The following is a 6,328-nucleotide window of genomic DNA, read 5'->3' as shown; positions in this document are numbered from 1 at the left end:
ACAAGTCCTAAAAGTGGATAAAGAGAACCCAGTTAAACAAATGAGACTAAAATATTATACTTGGTCATTTATTTATTGAGGAAAATGATCCAATATTACATGTTTGTGAATGGCAAAAATATGTGAACCTCTAGGATTAGAAGTTCATTTGAAGGTGAAATTAGAGTCAGGTGTTTTCAATCATTGGGATGGTGATCAGGCGTGAGTGGGCACCCTGTTTATTTAAAGAACAGGGATCTATCACAGTCTGCTCTTCACAGCATATTTGTGGAAGTGGATCATGGCAGGAACAAAGGAGATTTCTGAGGAGCTCAGAAAAAGAGTTGTTGATGCTCATCAGGCTGGAAAATGTTATAAAACCATCTCTAAAGAGTTTGGACTCCACCAATCAGTCAGACACATAGGAAATTCAAGACCATCTTTACCCTCCCCAGGAGTGGTGGACCAACAATGATCACTCCAAGAGCAAGGACCCCAGGCTAACTTCTAAGCAACTGAAGGCCTCTCTCACATTGACTGATGTTAATGTTCATGAGTCCACCATCAGGAGAACACTGAACAATAATGGTGGTCATGGCGGGGTTGAAAGGAGGAAGCCACTGCTCTACAAAAACAACATTGCTGCTCATCTGCAGTTTGATGAAGTCTGACTGATGAAGTCTTTCAGATGAAAGATGAAACATTTCTTCCAAAAAGAATCTCCAGCTGACATGATTTATTATTTTTTTAACCAAGTATATTTTCGTCTCATTTGTTTAAATGGGTTCTCTTTTTCTACTTTTTGGTCTTGTGTGAAAATCTGATGATGTTTTAGGTCATATTTAAGCAGAAATATAGAACATTCTGAAGCATTCACAAACTTTCAAGCACCACTGTACGTTCGAATTTTTAAAGTGGGGTTCAGTGGACAGGTAATGAACATTAAATATCTTACCTGTTGTAGATAGCTCTTTGAACAGCCTAAGCTTGGAGAAACTAAGTGGGATTGAAACTGGATTGATGAGCTCAGCCATACTGAGTGAGGCCAAGACCAAAGTGTATTGCTGCCATTTTTAAACAACTCTTCTTTTTTTTCTTTCAAAATTTAACAAGGTTGAGTCAGGTCTCTGGACATGGACCTGACTCAACCTCGTTAGCTTTTTCTCCCTGGATTATAGAGCATGCATCCGGACATCTTTTCCAAAGTTTTCTCAAAGTTTCATGCACACACTCTTGAAGGGCCCAGAAAGCTGTAAATAAAACTGAAGTGTAGGGTTACTGATACAGCATTGCAAAAAAATTATTGCTATCAGGAGGCCACTTTGAAGACATCTTCTGTGAAACAATCCGTCTCACCCATTTCTGAAGGGAAATGAACATGTGTTTAGCTTACATGTGCAATTCAAGCTGCACATCTGCTGTGTTTTACCCTTACAGTGCTAACACACTTTGGGTTTTTTGTTCTTTCATGCCCTTTTATTTTCTGCAGTCGTTATGAAATATGACAGTGGAGAAGAACGTTTTTTCATGTCAGTCTTTTATCAAAATACCTGATAAAGCAGTGGACAGATTTTAGTGAAACTTTCAAGGAAAAGTAATATACCTCTACAACTGATTAAGTATTTGAGTCAACTTAATACAAGGGGATTGACACATCCAGCTGAACGAAAAACAACAAAAAAGGCTATAATCAAATCAGTTGTACAGATACTGAGCTAGTATTTCATTAACACAAGTGTCATTTCTCATCATATTGCATGAGAAAATATATTCCATATGCACAGTTTCCTACACAATACACATTTATTATTATAGGAAAGTCATAGTCTAAAGCTCAGGCATGAAAGGTGACAGGTGACATACATTCCTTTAAGAAATGCAAGGCTTTTAATTTATAAATCAGGGTAAGCGTTGTTCAACCATTCCCATAAGCTGCAAGCTAGTGTTTCATTCTTTTAGCTCTCTGCATCTTTACTAGGAATCTTTCTGAAACTGATTTTGTCATTTTGCTCTTAAGCTTTGAAACAATCAAAACTAAACACTTATTTGTGACTTGACACAATACCCAGATCCGAACATGCATAATGTGAAATCTGGTTCTCTTTGCAGCATATTTGTGTGCATTGATGCAACAGCCTGTGCTTTTGCATGTTCATGAGAGCTGTGTGTGTGTGTGTGCGAGCAAGTTGGGGAGTGTGTGTGTGTGTGTTGGTGGAGCTGCTTGAAGGAGAACAGTAGTGATGGAGCCTGAAAGCCCTGCAGCGCAGCTGTTCTCCCAGTGCATCGTCAACTTCACCGCTGAGGCCACGACGCACGCTCAGTCTCAACTCGGCTTCTTTTCCCCTCTGTTCTTTCTTCACCCACTTCCTCTGCTGATCAGAAACTCTCAGTCATTAAAATAGCTCATTCAATCCTCTTTGCCCTAATTATCTCACCTTATTTTAGCAGTGGTACTTTTAGACTGGCACTGTGGTTGAGGCATCTTTTGTTGTTTTCACTTGTTTTGTCAGGGAAGCTTCAGTTCCTAACCCAGAATGATTATCTGTGGGCGTGAGCAAATGCTCCTTAGACGATTCACTTCTAAATCCTGAATGCGTTTGTCTTGTTCGTTGTCAGTAGGTGTGGCTTCTGAGTGACAGACAGCTCTCAGAAAGAAGGCCAAGCACCGTGTCATCACGGTGACTTGCTTGGCAACTGAAGGAAATGGACTGATAAGAGCAGAGAGGAAAGGGCTTGAGCCCCAAGGAGTGACTGGCATTAAAGTGACATATGAGATCCACCAGCGTGTGAGAATCTGGGCACGTGAATTAGAGAAAACTGCTTTTTGTGTGAAAGTATGTGAGCGCGCTTTTTGTGCACATTGGCATATCTGTGTATGTGCCAATTTCTGAAATTCCATTAGTCATTCGGGGCAAACGTTGCTGTGAATGCATTTGTTTTTTCCTCACCTGAGCTCAGCATCACGTCAGCACATGAAGGCATTGTTTCCAAAGTGGTGGCTTTGCTCCTCTTTTCCAGCCTGAGCGATTTAAAAATAGAAACCTTCATGCTTTCTGAATATACTTTCCCTCCAGAAAGTGCGCAGCTGTGGGTGTCAGACATTGGCCGAACATCATCACGTGTCCTTGTCTTGCCGGGCTACCATTGGCTGGCACCTGTGGGGCTCTGTGAAGAGAAGCTCTTCTGACAGGACCCAGGAGCCCAGAGGAGTTGCTGGAATCTAAGAGAAGGACAATGTCGGACGGAAGTACGGGGCTGGAGGATTGGCATCACCCTGGCTGGAGAAAGCAGAGGTGATGTGACCTTCCATCTACAGCAAAGGATGGGAATCCACAGGGATGATGACATGATGGGGAAGCATCTGGATGAAAAGAAATGATTTGCAGTAATGACAGTCATCAATCATAAGCTCCATTTCAATTTCTTGACCTCCCGTCATTGTGACCAAATACTGACACTTTTTATAGAGTTCACTCTGGTTTTTAACACTCCTGGTGTAGTACTTTAACTCCACGTCACTGTATTGATATCATAATTAATTATCTGAATGATCAGCTTCCAATATCTTTCTTAGTTATTGGCGAGGTTACAGGATGCAACCACTCAAAGCATTCCTATCACAGCTGTTACAACTTTAATGGGAAGACAGTGTCCTCTGGTGTTGTACTAAGAAAACAACAAGGCTTTCAGAAAAAGGCTTTCAAAATGACATGCAGGATCATCTCTGGCCCAGTTCTTCTTTGTGTGCCAAACTGGAGTTTATGGTTCATTGTGTGACACAGCTAACATGTTGCTAAAGCTAGTCAATTTTTTTCTTTCCGGCTGCTTCCTTCCTTGGGGTTGCCACAGCGAGCTAACGCACATGAAGACTTGGCAATTGTTTTAACGCCGGATGTCTTCCTGATGCAACCACAGACCCCCGAGCTACCACATCCCTCTGTGTAGAGCACAGCTGCCATAGGGTGCCCAGGGGAGCAGATGATGGGGGTTAAGGGCCTTGCTGGAGGGCCCAGAGTGTGGTGGTGGAGGCAAATGTGGGTGTTTCTCCTTTCCCACCCACAAATTTCACGTTGTTGGTCTGGGGAGTTGAACCAATGACCTTCTGACCACAGGCCCACCTTTTCTAACCCCTGTGCCATCACTCTTCCTTTTTTGCTCTAGCTAGTCTCTGTTTCAACATTTGAATGTAATTAAAAATAACATGAAAAACATGTACATTACACAGAAATGTGCAAAAGTTTTCCATCCATCCATCCATTATCTTTACCCACTTATTCCATTTTGGGTCACGGGGGTCGCTGGTGCCCATGTCCAGCAATCACTGTGCGAGGGGTGGGGTACACCCTGGACTGGTCGCAAGTCCATCACAGGGCCACATGGAGACAAACAAACATTCACTCTCTCACTCACACCTAGGGACAATTTAGAGTTACCAATCAGCCTAACATGCATGTTTTTGGTCTGTGGGAGGAAACCGGAGTACCGGAGAAAACCCACACATGCACGGAGAGAACATGCAAACTCCACCCAGAAAGGCCCCTGGACCGGGGTTTGAACCAAGGACCTGCTCGCTGAGAGGCAGCAGCTCTACCAGTTGCGCCACCGTGCTGCCCCAAAAGTTTTCCACCATCCCTAATTTCTTTACATATTGTTTCCAATCAGCCAGACTTTCTTGTAACAAACTGGTCTTGATCAATAGTTTTTGATTTTTTTAGTAGGTCTTTTAAGGCTTTAAAAAATTATTTTCTTTTTTTTTGTTTTTAGCTGCTATTTCATTTATTTTCTGTCAAGTCCAGTAAAGTGCGCACCTAAAAATGAGAAAAAGGAACAACTGGTGGATAAAAGAAGAAGTATCTTTCTGTGGATCATTTACCGTGTCAAGTTTTCACCAAATATTTGTTTGTGCTTCGTTGGTGTTTAAATACATTTTTAGGTATCAAACCCTGTTGTATGTTTAGATTTTTCATAGATTCATCAAAATAATTAGGAACAAATGGCATCAGTATGGCAAGTTGTTGGTAACCACTGGCCTAAATATCCAATTTAAATGTGGTTCTGTTGTAAGTTTTCGGTTATGTGTTGATACAAGAGTTGTTCGTTATTTGTTTGGGAGCATTTTTATGTCTCATTCACAGCTGAGTAAGATGGAAGGAAGGAAAATACCTTTGTTTAAATACTTTCTGAAAGCCTGAAGAAATATTAATCAAGGTCATGTTAGAAGATTAAAGAAAGTCTGGCTGCCTTAATGCAAAATATAAAGAAATACTCAGGCGTTAACTCAACATTTTCACAACTTGTACAAGAATTCCGATACAACCCATTATGTTTCAAAATTGGGATCTGGAATTGTGAACTGAAACAACTTCAATCCACGTCCAACTTTAATCAGTGCACCTTTCTGACACTTTGGATTAAACCAATGATTGTATATACTATGTACTTTCCATATTACTGACAACATTGGCAGATATATCTAAAATTTGTAACAATAAACCTACACAAACTTTCCAGAGAGCTTCAGCACTGAGTTCTCATTTCTCTCACATTCAGAGGTGCAGTGGGGATCACAGAAGCAAGCTTGAATTATCCTTGTTGCTCACTGACTGGGTGCTTTTGAGTCCTTCAAACTTTAAACAGACTTTTATTTGCTCACGAGACAAATACTCAAATGTACCAACAATTACCTTCCTGTAGGTGGCAGGACAACCTTTTCTTCAATGACAGTCATTTAGAAATGTTTGGTGCACCGCCTTTAAACAAGAAGACAAATTCTTTGCCATTATTTATGAAGTAATAGAAAGCAAGAACAGGTAGTGGCACAAGTTAAAACACAGAAAGCGCTTCTGCGGTTTCCCCTCCAGGTGACTTTAGAGTAAAAAAAAAGCTGAAGTTAAACAAAATTCTGAGTCATTGCTGGAATTTCTCAAGTAAAAATCCAAGCTTGGAGCACAGGGCTGCAAAACCCATTCTCTTTACTTTTTGACTTCCCTCATACAATATTTACATTTTAACACCTGATGCAGTTTTACTTAAAGCAGTCTGCTTAAATAAAATGCTCAACAGAAGACAGAAGAGTTTACTATTGTCTGTTGTTGACTGCATGGATATTTTCATATGAGAACTGATCACTTTAAAACTTTGTGCCTAATAAATTATATTTTCCTTTCCAATAATTCTCAGTCAGGTCATCTGGACAGTTTCTTTTTTCTAGAGACGTTTCGCCCTCTATCCGGAGGACTTCATCAGTCTGAGGAGTCCCAAGTAAACTGTTTCCCCATGAAGCAGTACACTCCTTAAGTGCACCAACAAGTTTTCTGTAGATAAGATAGTTTCTGGGAGCTGTCCTGTC

This window comes from Nematolebias whitei, chromosome 7 (assembly GCF_014905685.2).
Source record: "Nematolebias whitei isolate Nwh7 chromosome 7, NemWhi1, whole genome shotgun sequence".
Classification (NCBI taxonomy): domain Eukaryota; kingdom Metazoa; phylum Chordata; class Actinopteri; order Cyprinodontiformes; family Rivulidae; genus Nematolebias; species Nematolebias whitei.
This window is presented reverse-complemented; position numbering follows the sequence as displayed.